This window comes from Oryctolagus cuniculus, chromosome 6, assembly GCF_964237555.1.
Source record: "Oryctolagus cuniculus chromosome 6, mOryCun1.1, whole genome shotgun sequence".
Classification (NCBI taxonomy): Eukaryota; Metazoa; Chordata; class Mammalia; order Lagomorpha; family Leporidae; genus Oryctolagus; species Oryctolagus cuniculus.
Window position 1 is genome coordinate 122,032,632 of NC_091437.1, and position 20,954 is coordinate 122,053,585.

Consider the following 20,954-nt stretch of genomic DNA (forward strand, 5'->3'; position numbering starts at 1 on the left):
TTTCCCTGGCCATAGCAGAGAGCTAGATCAGAAGTGGAGCAGCCGGGACTTGAGCCGGCACCCATAAGGGATGCCAGCATTGCAAGCAGTGGCTTTACCTGCGACGCCACAACACCGGCCCTGTAACAAGCTATTATAATGTGAAAGAAGAAAGCATGATTCCATAGCAAGACAACATTCTAAGAAAAGCAGTCAAGGGGTGGAATAAAAAACCTTTCCGCAGAGATACCTGAAAATGAGCCCCGGGCTTGTTTGTCCTGGGTGATTCAGCTGAAGCTTCTCTGTGATGGATTCAGTAAGTCAGAAGTCTCTTCCCATTTTACAATTAGATGATAACTCTTTGGGCAGTACATTGGCCTGTGGCCTCACAAGCAGGTGACTTGGCCTTCTCCCCTGGGAATCTAAGGAGAAAAACAGAGGTCAAGAGGCTTTGTTTGTTTCTTTAAAGATTTATTTATTTATTTATTTATTTTGAAAGTCAGAATTACAGAGAAAGAGAGAGAGGGAGGGAGGGAGGAAGGAGGGAGGGGAGAAAGAGAGGGAGGAAGGAGAGAGGGCGAGGGAGAGAGAGAGAGAGAGAGAGAGAGATCTTGTATCCACTGCTTCACTTCCCAGATGGCCACAACAGCCAGTGCTTGGTAAGGCTGAAGCCAGGAGCCACAGGCTTTATCTAGTTCTCCCACATGGGTGGCAGAGGCTCAGGTACTTGGGCCATCATCTGCTGCTTTCCCAGGCTATTAGCAGGCACCTGGATCATAAGTAGAGCAGCCAGGACACAAATCAGCACCTATATGGGATACTGGTGTTGTAGGTGGCAGCTTTACCTGCTATACCACAAAGCCAAACCCCAAGAGGTTTTTCTCTTAGTCTCTCCTTGTCACTTTTCCTACCTGAAAGCAATGATAAGGCACAATTACTTATAAAGAAAAAAATTGAGATTGGATCCCTACCTCATACCAAATACAAAAGCAATTCTAAATGAATTAAGAATTTCTAAGTCAAATGCAAAACTTTAAAAACTTTCAGAGCTGTAGAGGTGAATATTTTTCTGACCATGAATCTCTTATATAATATATCATATGTGCTGGCCATAAAATAAAAGTTTGATAAATTCAGTTACATTAAAGTAAAGAACTTTGGCTCATGAAGAAGGCCTCTCAAAAGTGAAAAAGATAAGCCACACATGGAGAAAAGACATTTTTTTTTTAACTTTTATTTAATGAATATAAATTTCCAAAGTACAGCTTATGGAATACAATGGCTTTTCCTCCCCATGACTTCCCTCCCACCCGCAACCCTCCCATCTCCCGCTCCCTCTCCTCTTCTATTCTCATCAAGATTCATTTTCAATTCTCTTTATATACAGGAGATCAATTTAGCATATATTAAGTAAAGCTTTCAACAGTTTGCACCCACACAGAAACACAAAGTGTAAAATACTGTTTGAGTACTAGTGATAGCATTAAATCACAATGTACAACACATTTAGGACAGAGATCCTACATGAGGAGTAAGTGCACAGTGACTCCTATTGTTGACTTAACAAATTGACACTCTTGTTTATAGCGTCAGTAATCACCCTAGGCTCTTGTCGTGAGTTGCCAAGGCTATGGAAGCCTTTTGAGTTTGCCGACTCTGATCATATTTAGACAAGGTCATAGTCAAAATGGAAGTTCTCTCCTCCCTTCAGAGAAAGGTACCTCCTTCTTTGATGACCTGTGCTCACTCGCAGAGATCTTTCATATAGGGTGTTTTGTTTTGTTTTGTTTTGTTTTGTTTTGTTTTGTTTTGTTTTCCAGAGTGTCTTGGCTTTCCATGCCTAAAATACTCTCATGGGCTCTTCAGCCAGATCCAAATGCCTTAAGGGCTGATTCTGAGTCCAGAGTGCTGTTTAGGACATCTGCCATTCTATGAGTCTGCTGTGTATCCCACTTCCCATGTTGGATCGTTCTCTCCCTTTTTTATTCTATCAGTTAGTATTAGCAGACACTAGTCTTGTTTATGTGATCTTTTTGACTCTTAGTCTTATCACTATGATCAATTGTGAACTAAAACTGATCACTTGGACTAGTGAGATGGCATTGGTACATGCAATCTTGATGGGATTGAATTGGAATCCCCTGGCATGTTTCTAACTCTACCATTTGGGGCAAGTCAGCTTGAGCATGTCCCAAATTGTACATCTCTTCCCTCTCTTATTCCCACTCTTATATTTAACAGGGATCACTTTTCAGTTAAGTTTCAACACTTAAGAATAATTGTATATTGGCCAGCGCCGCGGCTCAATAGGCTAATCCTCCGCCTAGCGGCGCCGGCACACCAGGTTCTAGTCCCGGTTGGGGCGCCGGATTCTGTCCCGGTTGCCCCTCTTCCAGGCCAGCTCTCTGCTGTGGCCAGGGAGTGCAGTGGAGGATGGCCCAGGTGCTTGGGCCCTGCACCCCATGGGAGACCAGGAAAAGCACCTGGCTCCTGGCTCCTGCCTTTGGATCAGCGCAGTGCGCCGGCCGCAGCGTGCCGGCCGCGGCGGCCATTGGAGGGTGAACCAACGGCAAAGGAAGACCTTTCTCTCTGTCTCTCTTTCTCACTGTCCACTCTGCCTGTCAAAAAAAAAAAATAAAAAATAAAATAAAATAAATAAAAAAAAGAATAATTGTATATTAATTACAGAGTTCAACCAAAAGTATTAAGTAGAACAAAAAAATACTAAAAGGGATAAAGTATTAAGTTGTTAATCAACAGTCAGGGTAAGGGCTGATCAAGTCACCGTTTCTCATAGTGTCCATTTCACTTCAACAGGTTTCCTTTTTGGTGCTCAGTTAGTTGTCACCGATCAGGGAGAACATATGATATTTGTCCCTTTGGGACTGGCTTATTTCACTCAGCATGATGTTTTCCATTGTGTTGCAAAGACCGGATTTCATTGTTTTTTACTGCTGTATAGTATTCTGTAGAGTACATGTCCTATAATTTCTTTATCCAGTCTACTGTTGATGGGCATTTGGGTTGATTCCAGGTCTTAGCTATTGTGAATTGAGCTGCAATAAACATTAAGGTGCAGACAGCTTTTTTGTTTGCCAATTTAATTTCCTTTGGGTTAATTCCAAGGAGTGGGATGGCTGGGTCGAACGGTAGGGTTATCTTCAGGTTTCTGAGGAATCTCCAGACTGACTTCCATAGTGGCTTAACCAGTTTGCATTCCCACCAACAGTGGGTTAGTGTCCCTTTTTCCCCACATCCTCACCAGCATCTGTTGTTGGTAGATTTCTGAATGTGAGGCATTCTAACCGGGGTGAGGTGAAACCTCATTGTGGTTTTGATTTGCATTTCCCTGATTGCTAGTGATCTTGAACATTTTTTCATGTGCCTGTTGGCCATTTGGATTTCCTCTTTTGAAAAATGTCTATTGAGGTCCTTGGCCCATCTCTTAAGTGGGTTCTTTGTTTTGATGTTGTGGAGTTTCTTGATCTCTTTGTAGGTTCTGGTTATTAACCCTTTATCTGTTGCATAGTTTGCAAATATTTTTTCCCATTATGTCAGTTGCCTCTTCACTCTCCTGACTGTTTCTTTTGCCGTACAGATACTTCTCAATTTGATACAATCCTAATAGTTAATTCTGGCTTTGACTGCCTGTGCCTCCCGGGTCTTTTCCAGAAACTCTTTGCCTGTGCCAATATCTTGCAGGGTTTCTCCAATGTTCTCTAATAATTTGAGGGTGTCGGGTCATAGATTTAGGTCTTTAATCCATGTTGAGTGGATTTTTGTGTAAGGTGTCAGGTAGGGGTCTTGCTTCATGTTTTTGCACATGGAAATCCAGTTTTCCCAGCACCATTTATTGAATAGGCTGTCCTTGCTCCAGGAATTGGTTTTAGATCCTTGATCAAATATAAGTTGGCTGTAGATGTTTGGGTTGGTTTCTGGTGTTTCAATTCTGTTCCATTGGTCTACCCATCTGTTCCTGTACCAGTACCATGCTGTTTTGATTACAACTGCCCTGTAGTATGTCCTGAAATCTGGTATTGTGATGCCTCCGGCTTTGTTTTTGTTGTACAAGATTGCTTTAGCTATTCAAGGTCTCCTGTGGAGAAAAGACATTTGTAACACATACAACAGAAAATACTATTTTTAGAAAATTCAAAGAACTTCTTTAAATTAATAAGAAAAAGATAATCTAATATAAAACTAAATAAAATGAATGAACAGGCATTTTACAGAAGAGGTAACACAAGCAAAAAACAATTGAAAATATGGTCAGTCTTATCAGTAAGAGGGGATACACAAGCCAGGCTCACAGTGAGGAATCATTTTGTACCTTTCAAGTGGCAAAAATGAAGACATCTGACAAAAACAAATACTGGAGAGATGTGAGTCAACAGAAAATGTGTTTATTGCTGGTAGGAGTACAAATTGTTATTCTGTTTTGGGGAAAACAATCTGGTATTATCTTGTAAAACGGAACATTCTCACTTCTTAGGACCTAGCAATTCTACTTCTAGGCATATTCTTGTACACTATCTGATTATTCCTGTTGTTGGGACTAGAAAAAACTATATGCATATTCACTCAATAGAATGAGTGAGCAAAGGCACCCAAAATATCATGGATGGATTTTAACAGCATGATATCGAGGGAAAAAAACAAATTCGATATATATATATACACAAAATAAACAATCTATTATTTAAGTATCTATTTTCAGTAACATGTATAGATTGCTTTTTCAATATAAAGCTATCCTTGCATTCCTTTTTCTTATTTTAATATATTGCTGGATTTGATTTCCTAAATTTTTAAAGGATTTTTGTGTTGATGCTTATGAGAGATATTGGTCTATAGTCTTCTTTCTTTGTAATGTCTTTGCCAGGTTTTGTTATCAAGAATAATATGCTGTCATCATAAAATGCATTGAGAAATGGCCCTTCTCTTCTAATTTCTGAGTTTGTGTAACATTTATATGACATCCTGAAATGTTTGATAAAATACACTAGTGAAACCATCTAGGCCAGAATTTTCTTTGTGGGAAAGTCAGCTTTTTTTTTAATATTGTAATAGATATAGGTCTATTAACACTTCTATTTCTTTGTGAGTCATAGTAACTTTTAAAAGAAATTGGGTCATTTTTAAAATTAATAAATCTTATGACATAAAACTGTTCATATTTTCTTGTTCTCCTTTATAGAATCTACTTGATGTCTATTTTTTTCTTGTTATTTCTGTTTTATCTCTTTTTTTTTCTTATCTACTTATTGGTAGAAGTGTTAACTTCCACCAATCATTTCCAAGAACTGACTTTTTTCATTGTTTGTTTTCTCTACTGTCTATTTTCTGTATTATTAATCTTGACTTTATTGTTTCTTTCTTTTTATCTATTTGAGTTTATTTTTTTGTCTTTTATATCTTTTTAAGATGGAAATCTAGGGAGTAGAATTGAAATTTTATTTGTAATGTAAGCATTGAAAGCTATACATTTTTCTCTAAACACTGCTGTAGTTATATTTTACAGGCTTCAATATAATATTTTCATTTTAAGTCAATTAAAAATGTTAATATACCATGTGATTTCTTCTGAATACATTGGTTATTTAAAATTATGTTTCTTGATAGCTATAAAAAATTAAAGGTATTGGAATAAATTTAACCAAGAAGGTGAAAGACCTCCACAATGAAAATTGCAAAACATTAAAGAAAAAAGTAGAAGACACACATAAAAAGAAAAATCTTCCATGTTCATACATTGGAGGAATTAATATCACCAAAGTGTCCATACTATCAAAAATAATTTACAGATTCAGTGTGATATCAATCAACATACCAAGGACATTCTTCTCACAACTAGAAAAAATGATGCCAAAATTCATATGGAAACACAAGAAATTCTGAATAGCTAAAGCAATCTTAGACAACAAAAACAAAGCTGGAGGCATCACAACACCAGACTTCAAGACATATTACTGGGCAGTTATAATAATAATAAAAAAAGACATGTAGGCCAAGGAACAGAATAGAGACCCCAGAAATTAATCCACTCATCTACAATCAACTAATCTTTGACACGTGAGCTAAAATCAATCCTTGGAGAAAGAACAGTCTCTTCAACAAATGATGCTGGGAAAATTGGATCTGCGTCTGCAGAAGTATGAAACAAGATCCCTACCTTAAGCCTTATACAAAAATCAATTCAAGGGGCTGACACTGTGCCATAGCGGATTAAAACTCCTTAAAGCACCAGCATCCTATATGGGTGTCAGTTCAACTCCTGGCTGCTCCAACTTCCAATCCAGCTCCCACTAATGTACCTTGGAAAGCAGTGGAAAATGGCCCAAGTGCTTGGGCCCCTGCATCCTTGTAGGAGACTCAGAAGAAGCTCCTAGATCCTGACAGTCTGGCCCAGTTGCAGCCGTTGTGGTCATTTAGGGAGTGAAGCAGCAAACATTGTACTGTAATTCCTAGCTAATGCAGTTACATCAGGAAATAAAAGGTATACTGATAAGCATGATAGGCATATTGAACAGGAAACAATAAAATAGTTTTTAGATGACATAATCATCTATGTAGGAAATCTGGAAGGGCTAACAAAAGTGCCTGAACTAATAAGCAATTATAATAAGGTTGCAAGATAAAAGGTTGATACAGAAAAGTCAGTCTTTCTCTATATCAGCAAGGAACAAATATAATTTTTTAAAGATTTATTTATTTATTTGGAAGTCAGAGTTACACAGAGAGAGGAGAGGCAGAGAGAGAGAGAAAGAGAGAGGTCTTCCATCTGCTGGTTCACTCCCCAATTGGCTGTAATGACTGGAACTGTGCTGATCTGAAGCCAGGAGCCAGGAGCTTCCTCTGGGTCTCCCACGCAGGTGCAGGGACCCAAGGGCTTGGGCCATCTTCTACTGCTTTCCAGGCTATAGCAGAGAGCTGGCTCAGAAGTGGAGCAGCCAGGTCTCGAACCGGTACCCAAATGGGATGCCAGCACTTCAGACTAGGGCATTAACCTGCTGTGCTACAGCACTGGCCCTGGAACAAGTATAATTTGAAATTTAAAAAATACAATAAAACTCACATTAGCACCCTTAAAATTAAATACTTATGTACAAATATGGAAAAAACATGTAGTAAATCTATATGAAGAAAGCTATGAAACTCTGATGAGGGTAATCAAAAAAGAACCAAATAAATGGAGAGCTATTCCATGTTCATGGATAGAAAGAGTCAATACTATGAAGATATCAGTTCTTCCCAACTTGATTTAAAGGGATTCAATGACATTCCAATTTAAAAAGTTTAGCAACTTGTTTTGTGGATATTGACAAATTGATTCTAAAATTTATTCAGGGAAAGAAAACGCCTAAAACAGCCAACACAATATTGAATGGGAAGAACAAAATTGGAGGATTGGCAACACTCAACTTCAAGACTTACTGTAAGGCTACAGTAATCAAAACAGTGTGGTGTTGATGAAAGAAGACACAATAGATTGGTACAACATAATGGAGTTCAGAAATAGCTACACATAAATATAACCAATTTATCTTAGGCAAAGGAGCAAGCACAATAAAATGAAGAAAAAATAGTCTTTTCAACAAATAGTGTTGGAACAACTGGACATCCACATGTGAAAAGAAATAAATCTAGACACAACCCTTATATTCTTCACAAAAATTAACTAAAAAATGTACTGTAGACCTACATGTAAAATGCAAAACTATGAAGCTGCTTGAAGATAGCATAGGAGAAAATCTAGATAATCTAAGGTTTGGCAATGATTTTTTAAAATTTTTTAAAATTTTATTTATTTATTTGAGAGGTAGAGTTACGGACAGTGAGAGGGAGAGACAGAGAGAAAGGTCTTCCTTCCATTGGTTCACTCCCCAGATGGCCACAATGGCCGGAGCTGTGCCAATCCGAAGCCAGGAACCTGGTGCTTCTTCCCAGTCTCCCATGCGGGTGCAGGGCCCCAGGGACTTGGGCCATCTTCTACTGCTTTCCCAGGCTATAGCAGAGAGCTGGACTGGAAGAGGGGCAGCTGGGACTAGAACTGGCACCCAAATGGGATGCCGGCACCCCAGGCGGAGGATTAACGTACTTTGCCACAGAGCTGGCCGTGGCAATGATTTTTCAGATGCAACACCAAAGATACAATTCAAGAAAGAAAAAAAAAATGATAAACTGACAAACTCCTGAACTGGTAAGTAATTAGAATAAGGGTCAGGATAAAAGGTTGAGATATGAAAGTCAATTACTCTCCTCCATACCAGCAAGGGACTAGTAAAATTTGAAATTAAAAATACAATAACATTCATATCACCACCAAAATTAAATACTTATGTATAAACCTGGAAAAACATGCAGAAAATCTATATGAGTAAAGTTATAAAACTCTGATAAAAAGTCAAAGAACTTCATTAAATTTTTTGCTCTATAAATGACGTTGTCAAGACAATGAAAAGATAAACCAAAGACTGTGACAAAATATTGACAAAAAACTTAAACTCTTTTTTTTTTTTTTTTTTTTTTGACAGGCAGAGTGGATAGTGAGAGAGAGAGACAAAGGTCTTCGTTTTGCCGTTGGTTCACCCTCCAATGGCCGCTACGGCCGGTGCGCTGCGGCCGGCGCACCGCGCTGATCCAAAGGCAGGAGCCAGGTGCTTCTCCTGGTCTCCCATGGGGTGCAGGGCCCAAGCACTTGGGCCATCCTCCACTGCACTCCTGGGCCACAGCAGAGAGCTGGCCTGGAAGAGGGGCAACTGGGACAGAATCCGGCGCCCCGACCGGGATTAGAACCTTGTGTATCGGCGCTGCTAGGTGGAGGATTAGCCTATTGAGCCGTGGCTCCAGCCAAAAAGAATTCTTAAAACTCAGCAGGAAGAACACAGATAGTACAGCCACTGGAAAACAGCTTGACAGTTTCTTAAAAAATTAAATATATTTTTAACATATGATCCAAGAAGCACACTCCTTGGTATTTATCCAGTAGAGTTGAAAACTTATGTTCATATAAAAACCTGTTTGTGGATGTTTACAACAGCTTTATTCCTAATTCCAAAACTGGGAAGCAGCCAAGGTGTCTTCAGTAGGTGAATGGATAAACCAAGTGCAGCTGGACAATGGAATGGTGTGTCATCCAGCCAACCAAAACTAAACTAAAATAAAATAACACCCCCTCTGTTGACAGCCCAAAGACAGAGAGAGGGAGAACAGAGAAAATTAGGACACACATCCAAGGAAATAAAATTATTAGACAGGTGGAAACATAAGTCTAAAAAAAACAAAACCAAAATAGAAGCACTTAAAGAGCCCAAGTTCATATACAGGGAGAAAAAATCACTAGTGAACAATAAAAGCATATAATTTCTCAATTGAAAATTCAGAAAGTGAGTTAAAGGAGAGAATGGTCATTATGGTCAGGATCTGAATGAGTGATCTGGAAGTTCAACATAATCGAGCAAAAATAGGAGAAGTTGGAAATCATGACAGAAAAGATAAGGAATTCCAATTAGTAACCATTAAAAATATCTAAGAGCTCCAGGAAAGAAAATATACATTGTTGAGAAAACAATAAAAAAAAAAAAACCCTAAACAAACAAGAAAGCTTGCACTGGGCGAGAGAGCCAGAGCCCTGAGTGGAAGCTGAAAGACCCATGGAAGAGAAGTCACGGGCACCTCAGGCACCTAAGCACAAAGAGCAAACAACGTCCGAGAGAAACACAGCCTCAAACGCAATTATTAAGAAAGACAAACATAAAAGAACCTATTATTTCATTTAAGAAATTATGAATTATGAAGAGGTCAACTTAAAAACAGAAGAATAAGAATTAACAAAGAAAAAGGAGCAAACAAACACAAAACGAGTAAGGATAAGCACATGTAAAATCTTTCAAAAAGGTTAATATTAGAAAAGAATAAATACTTCATAGCCTGCTGAGAAAAGGGGCCAAAGAGATAAGATAGGGAATGAGGAAAGCGTTTGGGAGAAATGTTTAAGTCATACAAGAAAGTTTTTTTTTTCTTTTTTCTTTTTTTTAAGATTTATTTAAGAGTTACACAGAGAGAAGAGAGGCAGAGAGAGAGAGAGAGAGGTCTTCCATCCAATGGTTCACTCCCAAATTGGCCGAAGCTGTGCCGATCCGAAGCCAGGAGCCTCTTCCAGGTCTCCCACACAGGTGCAGGGGCCCAAGGACTTGGGCCATCTTCCTGCTTTCCCAGGCCATAGCAGAGAGCTAGATCGGAAGAGGAGTAGCCGGGACTAGAACCGGCGCCCATATGGGATGCCGGCACTGCAGGCCAGGGCATTAACCCGCTGCACCACAGCGCTGCCCCGAAAGTTTATTTCTATAAAAGTAAATCTATGTATCAGTTTCAAATAAAATGAAAAATTCTCAACAAAATATTAGCAAGTAGACATCAGCACATTCTCCCCAAATGATGCTCCACAACCAAGAAAGTTTTTTTTAGGTGCTTTGTATCATTTGTTTTAAGAGTTACGAAATTAAGTATTTATTTGAAAGGTAGAGTGACAGAGGCAGGAGACCAGACAGAGATCTCCCATCCACTGATTCACTCTCCAAATGCCCTCAACAGCTGGAACTGGTCCAGGCTGGAGCCAAGAGCCCAGAACTTCATCTGGGCCTCCTACAGGGCATCAGGGACCCAAGCACTCAGGCCATCAACCACTGCCTACCACAGTGCGTCGACAGGAAACTGGATTGAAGCAGAGGAGCTGGGGCTGGTGCTGTGATGCAGTGAGTTAAAGCCCTGGCCTGAAGCACCAGCATCCCACATGGGCGCCACTGCTCCTCTTCTGATCCAGCTCTCTGCTGTGGCCTGGGAAAGCAGTAGAAGATGGCCCAAGTCCTTGGGCCCCTGCACCCGCGTGGGAGACCAGAAGAAGCTCCTGGCTTCAGATTGGCACAGCTCCGGCCATTGTGGCCATCTGGGGAGTGAACCAGCGGATGGACAACTTCTCTCTCTGTCTCTACCTCTCTCTGTAACTCTGTCTTTCAAATAAATAAACTAAATTAAAATAAAAAGGCAAAGGAGCTGGGACTTGGGACTTGAACGGGCACTCTGATACGGCACCTGCTGTGTCTGAACACCTGTCCCCCAACAAGGTTCCTCCAAGCAATGTGGGGGTGATTTGCTATGAGAAAATCTCCCTCAGAGAATGTCAACAGAGCCTATTACATTAACTCAACAAAGGGCCAAATCCACAGTTAGACAAATGGATTCTGAAAGGAGTCTGATAAATTTCAACAACTGTTTCTAATAAAAATTCAGAATAAACAATGAAATGTTTTAACTTACTAAAGACTATCTGCAAACAAAGCACAAATGCCATCCAAATTAGAAAACACAATCACCACACCATTTCCATTAAAGCCAGGAACAAGTTATTAAATATCTGGTATGCACGTTAGAAAGGATGTTAGTACATTTGTTGCAGAGGATATAATTATATACGTGGAAATCCATGAGGCCCTAGCAAAAACTGCACTCACAAAATTCATTACATAATTTGGTAAGACAGTGGTATATAAAGTAAAGGTTAAAAGACAATGTTTCTCTGCTCTAACAGTACGCTCCTAAATGAAAGTGGGAGAAATTCTATTTATAATAGCAACACAGTCTATATAAATAGGAGAAAATATTTAATAAAACATTCACAATATCTATGGGAAAACTGCAAAGTCTTGTGCATAGATGTGTGTAAAATATCTGAACAGATTTGAAAATAACATTTCTGATATGAGAAGTCCTACCATAAAAAAAGTTAATTGTTCCCAAACCAATACACAAATTTAGTTCAATTCCAAGTAGTATCCTAAAATGGTTTACTTTTAATTGTCTAAAATATTTTCAGAATTTATATGTATGGAAAAAATGCCCAAAAATATCCAAGAAAGGCGTGGAAAAAAACAACACCAAGTAGAGTGTGGTTAGAGAGAGTAGGGAGATTGACTTTGGAAAACACAGGGGACTCGGCGGTCTTGACAATCAGATATATCACACTGTGACATGGGAACAAGCAAATAAATCAGTGGATAGCACAGGACACTGGAAATGGTTACAGGATGTAGAATATATAAGGGTCTTCAAAAAGATGACAGAAAATGCATACATATATAAAGAATTATGTATGAATTTCTGACATTTTCTGTGTCAAACTCACCTTTGAATTTCATGTTTTTCCATTCAACTTTTTGAAGTCCCCTTGTATGTAAAATGGATTAATAGCAGAGTAATATTAATAGCAATAGTACGAGAGCTGTTCCAAGACAAATACTATAAGCATGTAGAAGAAATCTGGGGAAAGGAAATGAACTGACAATTCACAGAAGACCCACTCCAAATAAAACAAACACACAAACTGGTGCTCTCAGGCCGAGTGGTGAGGGAACCACACATAACTTGAGCAATGAGCTGTCCCTTCAGGCTTCCACACGGGCTAGGGAGAAAGCTAACACCTGCTGCTGGCAAGGGTGTGGAGAAAGGAAATGGATGCGGCCAGTGTCACTGGTAGGAGTGTGAGCACTTTGACTGTAAAACTGTCTAGCAACATCTCATCATATGAAAAATATTTGTGCTGTCCAACCCAATAGTCCCAGTCTTGAGAATCTAGCCACAGAAAGGAAATCGCTAGTGATTAAGGAAATGCACAAAAGGTATTCCCTGTGATATTTTTGGAGTGGGGGAAGAAACCCAACTGGAAACAGAAGGGGTGCTCATTAGAAGGAAATGCTTAGATCAAGAATGAAGTACCACCGCAGCGGTGAGAGGCAGGCATTAGGAACGTGAATGCAAGTTCTGTCAGCTAATGTGGACGGATTTCTACAAGATAAAAGAAAGTATGATTTAAAGATTTTTTTGTTTGTTTGTTTTTGTGTCATTTGAAAGGCAGAGAGAGAGAGAGAGAGAGGAGAGTGAGATCTTCCATCTGCTGGCTAATTCTTGAAATGCTTTCAACAGCTGGAACTGAACCAAGAACTCCAGCCTGATCTCCATGTGGGTGGCAGGGACCATCATCTGCTGGCTCCCAGGGTACACATTAGCAAGAAGCTGGATTGGAAGCAGAGGAAATGGAACTTTAACTGGCATCCTGATATAGGATAGAGGCATTCCAAATGACTTAAATCACTGCACCAAACGCCCATTCCAGAAAGGTATTTCATGGGATCCCTTTTTGTGAAACAAATAAAAGCAAACAAGCAAAACAATGTCATGTATGTTTGTGTCTCCATATAGGGTCATGGGAGTAGAGGGGAAAAAGATGATTCATGCTGGGCTGTTTACATCCCGGGGTGAGGGTGGGGCTGTGGTGCTTAGGAGTGGGGGTGGGATGTGGAGGGAAGACCTGCTTTTAGGACACAACACTGGAATGAAGTCCACAGAGACCTTGCTCCAGTTCTTTGTCATTTGCTTTACTAATAACTGCAAGAAAAAGAGCGGAGAGCAGATATATATATATATATATATATATATATATTTTTTTTTTTTGACAGGCAGAGTTAGAAATGAGAGAGAGACAGAGAGAAAGGTCTTCCTTCTGTTGGTTCACCTCCCAAATGACTGCTACGGCTGGCTGATCTGAAGCCAGGAGCCAGGTGCTTCTCTTGGTCTCCCATGCAGGTGCAGGTCCCAAGCACCTGGGCCATCCTCCATTGCCTTCCCGGGCCACAGCAGAGAGCTGGACTGGAAGAGGAGCAACAGGGACAGAATCCGGCGCCCCGACCGGGACTAGAACCCAGGGTGCCGGCGCCGAAAGCAGAGGATTAGCTTAGTGAGCCGCAGTGCTGGCCCAGATATTTTGAGTTGTGACAATCTCTGTGAGAGACTGCCTCCCTCCTTCCCAGAAGTACCTCTGTTTCTACCTAAACTCAAAAGGGTGATTTTTTTTAAACAATTCAATTCTTTTTTCTTCTATTTCACAATTTGCAATTTTAGGATTTTATACTCTTTCTCTGAGTTTTTCTCCTTTAGACTTAAACTTGTTATGGTACTTTAAAAAAAAAAAAGTGGTATATACTCTTGTTTCCTGTGCCTTTCTTTATGCTTTCCAGTGATTTGTTTCCACTTTTGCCTATAATAGAAAGTGTTTCTAAGAGCAAATTTTACAACAATGCAAATCTTCTCTCCTGGGTGGCAGTGAATAGATGAGAATTGTCACAAAGATTTATCCAATCTATGGGGATCAGGGAAGGCTTCCTGAAGGAGGTGTGTGTGACACACAGCAGGCAGTCAGATATTCGCTAATGAAGGCCACTCCTAAGCTGACTGTTACAGGGCATGTAGAAATTAGGCAGGCTCAGAGAGTAGAGAGATCAGATAGGTTATTCCAGGAAGAGAAAATGCAAGTCTATTGGCATCTGTAACAACTGGCATTTATTGAGGGAAAATACCAATAACCACAACCGGTGTTTACAAGAGTTGGCATTTACAAAAAGCTCAGTATGTGAAAAAGTAACTTGCTAAATACTTTCCACGCATTACTAACTCATAGAGTCTACACATTAACTCTGATATGTCCGATCTACAGATGATGAAAGGGAGGCTTCTGTTTAGCAACCCCTTAGGTGGCAAGGCCTTTTAGAGTGCAGCAAGAGGTAAAACTAAGATTCAAAGCCCAGACTGCCTGTGGACAAAGCCTGAGGTTTTAACCATTGCAGGGTACAACCGTCCTTAACAGCAGGTGCACCAGCCTGCGTTATGTCTCCTTAACATATTGGGTTACTTCACAGCTCACCCAGGGGTGACTATGCTACCTGTTTCTCATTCCACTAGCTGAGAGAATTAAATAATGATTTCACACCTGGACATGCAATTTGCCTTCTAGCTGTTTTAGAAATGTGTTCAAGAAACAATCCCCGGCAGTAACCTGTAGATGCTCCCAGTATTAATACATTTTTCACAGTTTAATTGCCCTATGCATTTGATAGTAGGTATTATTAATTCGGCAAAAGGGGACAAAGAGCTCATTCTACACAGATTTACAAGACATATTGCAGGAGAAAAAGTGACAGAGATGGGTCAACAGTGTCCTAGGGTCTTGGTGAGTGCATTCCTGGGGGAGGGAGTCTCATTGCAGGAGGTGTGCCTATTGGTGTCTAATTGGTGGGCCTGTAGGTGTATCACAGGAGGCAGAAGAGCCACCACGCCTGGGAGTAGGATTTTTCTTCTTTCAGGTGGGGACGGAGTCTCCTGTCCTGATAGGTACTGTTTTGAGGCCGTGGCCATGCTGGCAGTCACAGCAGCATGAGCAGCTGCAACAGTACCCTTCCCTGTGGAGTCATTACCTGCTGGTATGCCCCAAACTCCTTGGACAGAGGCCGCCAATGCAGTAGGAGCCTGGAGAATTGGTATACCAGATGGTCCTCCTCTGCCTGCTGCCCCACCATCCCGGGGCCTCTGGCAACTCCAGCAAGTGGTACCTGAGCAATGCCAGTATTTTCAGGCGGCAGCCCCTCCCCAGTCATGGATATCAAGTTCTCCCCATGTGTCCACACCAAACCCTAAATCTGCCTTACCACATTTGTATTCAGAGAAGTACCTCTGTATTCTATTATGCTTTTAGAGTCTTTAAAATGGAAAACACTTCTCCCAAGGTAATTCAATAACTAACACATCTTTTTCTTTAAAACTTGTGTCTTTTTCTGAAAGTCTACATAATTTTCATAGTAGTTCATCTTCCCTAAGACTGTCCCTCACCTGTCCCTGCCTCATAAAGCAGGAGCTGGAATTCCAGTCTAGTTGGAGGAAGGAGGTCTTCATCTCTGCCTTTGTCTGGAATCACTTATTTACCAGAAACAGAAGTCCTCAAACTAACTGAAGAAAAAATGAGAAATTGGCCCTCGGGACACCAGAGTATCTTGTAGATCCCGAAGGGAGAAAGTTGATCTAGGTCTCCAAAGAGGCTAGAAAAAGAATTGGAAAGAAAAAAATCAGAAACCCTATTATTCTAGACCCACACGTTCGCTATCTCTTTCTATGCACTTGCTTTCTTCTTTCCACTGCAGATCAACCTTTTCCATTTGGCACACAAGGTCACGTACCAGTTTTCAATGACTCCCTGGTCAATGTGCCATCAAGTTAGACTCAGTTCCATGGTTCAAAAGTCATCTGAAGGGTGAATCTGATTGGCTATTGGCCTGCTAAGAAGTCGCTTCCCTCCACCTCTGGCCCTGACCTATACCACTGAGAACGGGGAGGAGGCTGGCAGGTGTCATTTAGCATGTAGTACACCCAGGAATCCCTTCCAGGGTCCTGCATGGATCTCTGAGAACAGGGAATGGGGTTAAGGCTGGCTGCTATTAGGGTGTACAGGAAGTAGTAACAAGAAAAATGGCACCACTCAATGGATTATGAAGACAATGTGGCATACGTACACAATGGAATACAATTCCATTAAAAAGGGAATGAAAATGGAGGCAATCTTGTCATTTGTGAGGACATGGATGAACCTGGAGGAAATTATGTTAAGTGAAATAAGCAACGTGATTTCACTTATATGTGGAATCTAAAAAGTTGAACTCATGGAAACAAAGAAGCAGAGAGTTAGATGGGGTTAATAAGATACTGAGGGTGAGGAGGCAGTTGAGGATACCAAATTTTTTTAGACAAGAATAAGTTCCAAAGATGTATTGTGCATCATGGTGACTTTAAGTGATAATAATACTTACATACTGTATCCTTGAAATTTGCTAATATATTTTCAGCGTTCTTATCAAAAAAATAATGAGTTTCTGATGTAACACACACGTTAATTAGGTTGAGTTAGCCATCCTCCAATATATGCATATTTCAAAATAACATGCTGTGCACCATAAATATATACATGCATTTGTCAATTTTTAGAAAAGCACCATCCTACATCTTAGCTTCCCTTGTCCAACTGGATATTCACAAATGCAACCCAAATAACTTGACGATACATCTACGGCATCTCCCTAAATTTATATATCCATATATGACTCCTAGGAAAGAGTTTTCTGCCCAGAACAATGTCTTCTACAAACAATGCTTTTCTTTAGAATATCATATCTGATTTTAGGATAAAATTTGTCATGTATCTTAGTCACAGACTTATGATTTTAGAACAACTCTTAGTTTAAAAATGTATTAACTAGCAATGCCAGAGTTGTGGCACAGTGGATTAAGCTGCCACCTGCGATGGTGGTGTCCCATATTAAAGCACTGTTCCGCTTCCAAACCAGCTATCTGCTAATGCACCTGGCGCAGCACACATGGGGCAGTTGCAGCCATCGGGGGAGTATACCAGCAGATTAATGCGCTCTCTCTCTCTCTGTCTCTCTCTCTTTCTCTCTCGTCTCACACTCTGTCACCCCTTCAAACAAATTAAAAAAAAAATCTTTTACAAAATGTATTAAGTCCAACACGTTTCAAGAAAAATCACATACCTACCCAGTGAGTATCAGCCATGTGGCAGGTGACCCATACTGTGGGGAGCAACTCGGACTAGACTAAGTTACTGGAATTAAGACATTCTATGCATCTGCTCTCCCACAATATGGCGCTGGGAGAGAAGGAGACAGCTTCTACACAGCTGCCTCCAGTTCAACCAATAAACTGTAGGACCTGCTCCTGATTGGAGGAGAGCAGCGTACTCGGCGTGTGGGTAGCAGAGTTGGGATTGGTGGAAGAGGACTATAAAGGAGGAGAGAGACAACATGCACCAGGAACATCTAAGGGGAACATCTATCTGAAGGAACACCTGTGCAGCCCCCGAGAGAGCCGGCCGGCGGTGTGCCGCTCCCCCGCGGAAGTGGGGAAAGTGGCAGGGGGAACCGCCCTTCCACGGAGGTGGAAGGGTCGGTAGCCAACCCGGGAAGAACCAGCAGCAAACCCGGGGAGGGCCGAGCAGACAAAAGAACAGCGCAGGGTCCTGTGTCGTTCCTCCACGAAGACGGGGAGCGACATAATGGTGCCGTGACTCGGATATGAAGCCTAGGCAGGGTTTTGTGTCGTTCCTCCACGAAGACGGGGAGCGACACCATACCTGTTTGTTGACTGGAAGAATGTCAAGTTTTGCCAGTCTTTTGAACACCATACCATGCTATTAGGAAAACTGATGTAAATGCTTTGTCCTGTCTTATTACGGGATCATTGATGTGTTCTATAGCTCTTTGACTTTCCTGTGCCCTGCTGTCCAAAATGTGGCAATTTTGTTCAACATTAGCACCACATCAATTTACAAAACTCAAATCAGCCAATTTCCCTGGCAAAAGGTTGCTAGAGGTGAATGAAGTGGAAAGTTTGAGGCTAAAATTAGATACTTTCTGGATTGCCTGTAGATTTTCGTCATGGCCTCAGCTCACTCGCCTTGATTAGCAGTGGGTAATTAATAGCTGGCTGGCTGGCTGTCCTCTTACCCTCAGGTCCTATTACCTTTCAAGTGAATGTAGTCAAGGCACATCCCACCTAATTGATTTCCAGCCCGGACCCTGGTAACATTCCAGGTAGTAGCCAGTGGAAGAACAACCGAGAACAACAGAGTGGCATCTGTTTCCTTTAGTGGTTTCCCTATTCTGATGGCTCACCTTGGGAGACTGCACCTGCTAGTGCATGGTTGTAATGGATATCATTAGATCCCATCCTGACAGAGTCCAACGTGTCAGCTTAGGTTGAAAACTGTCTTCAGTGGCTTTCACTTCAACTTTTTCATTTGTCTGTTTTTTACTCCTTTTTTTTTTTTTTTTTGCATTTCCCCAATGTAGCCTCCATATTCTGCTCATTTATATATTTTCTTCTGAGATTCTTGAAGTAGGGTGTTCGTTCTTTTAGAAATCTTTGGAGATAATGGGGAAGTTGTTTTACTTACTGTGTCCCTCAAAGCACAGCCATCACACTGGAGTACCCGAAAATGTATTTGAAAAGACGCTTTGGTTCAGTCACAGGTTATACTTAGTGTATTAGACACGGTCCACAAAGTTCTACCAAAATTGAGTTTCCCTCAGTTTTTGAATAAGTCAAATTAGCAAATCACAAACAAGACTTAATTGGTTACAAATTTAGCCACACCACTAAGACCAGTGGACACCTACTATCCACTGCTCCCTTCCCCTTTCAGCACAGGCAATCGATTTGTAGCCAACCCGAGAGGAAGTGCTCTTCATCCTCTGACAGCACCTTTGTTGCCTCTCCTGTCAATGCACTGGAACACAAGACCTTGCATATGTATTTGCTTTTATATATTTGATATTGTGTGACTCTCCAAATGGCACCAATTCTCTGATTATGTATATTCTCAATGCTGCATTATCATCCTTAAAGAAACAAGTCACTGAGAGTTTCATAAAGACCTAGAGCCTTGGGTACATCTTCAGGGGCGGGACAGATACATCCCTTCAACAGACACATCTGCTTATTCTTTTTCATCTCTGCCTACTCAGGCTGAATCAGAAGACAGACACCAGGCCTCTTGTTAGGCAGATGCCCCAATAAACAGCAATAACCATGAGAGCCAGGGAGGGAGTGCATTACCCCACTTTCTTGGAATTCTGATTCATTTGATGGATTTTTAACTCTTGGGGAAAAAGGCATGTGGAGAAGGCTGGAGAGTGGACCAGGTCCCTTTTGGAAACAGAGCTTCCTTTAGGGCTGGAGATGATGTGTGCGTGGCTCTTAATATTTCTCCCACGCTGCTCATTTTTGTTTCGAACCTTCTTTCAGAATTCTCCCCATACCATGCAATTTTTCAATCCACAAAGAGTCCGTCTTAGGAACATGGCCATGGTTCATTCATTCAAAAACAAAGTGAGACCCACACTGGCACAGGTGCCAGCTCAATGGCTGTGGAATTGGAAGAAGCCAATGTTACAATTGAAAAAAAAAAAAAAGAGCAGCCTCCTGCTCTTTTCACCTTCCTTCTCTCCCTTTGCCCACTTTCTTGTTTCTCCACATTACCTTTATGGTTGCTAATGACTTAGATGCGCCCACGGGCCCTTGTATTTGATAGTTGGCAGACAAAACTGCAAAGCTGGATATCTCCAACTTTGCACTGTAATTCTCTAACTTTCCTTCTTTGACACTTCTTACAATGATGTCACTAAGACATTTTAATTCTCACTTGGGGTAGGCCCGTGTGTTGTTCTAGCACTGAGTTCAGAAATTGCAATGGCACTATACCTGTCTTTAGATCTGTGTATACTACAGGCTCACAATACTTCGGCAGCACACACTGGGCTTTAGAACAAGCATTTGTTCAAAAATAAATTATTGTGTGAGAACAAATTGGTGAAAAAAGACAGAGGGCTTAGCCTCTTGGAGTGAGCATTGAAGGGGTAGAATGTCTTTAGAATTCACTTACTCCATGAGTCAGAGAAAAAAAATGATGGTAGAAATTGGAAAGAAATATGCATTTGCCATGTCCTGCAGCGAACATAGACACTGATTAAAAGAAAAAAGAACTTCATGACAAAATATTTCAGATCTGTTTCTTCCATTCAGGAAATACACGTTCACTATTTTCTTCAAACTAGAAATTACTTTATCCCTCTCTTCTTTGAAATTCTCTCAAATCTATTATTATTCCGAGTCTATCCCATTTCTCATCAAATTGCCCTATTTGTAGCTTCCAAACGTTAATACCTCCGTGCGGAAATGGAGCCTATAAAATGCTTTAGGGGCGTACAACTGTATGAGGCAGACTGGATTTAAGCTCTTAATGAAACGAGGAGCTTTGAAAACTGTTGCATCTGGGCTTATAGGAGCCCTCCTCCCCTTCCCTTGTGCGGGGGGCGAGGGAGCGATTCAGCGGTGGGAAATCCTCTCCAGAAGCGGTTGCTACATTTATTGTCTTCTCTTATACAATGCAGTCTTGGCGAACTGGTGCGGTATCAACATATCACCGCAAGGAAACTTTTTCCCCCTTGACCCTCCACAGCTGTCTCTTCTAAAAAGCGCACAAAAGCGAAATATTCGTCCGCTGGTCGTTTCTTTTCCGATCTGTC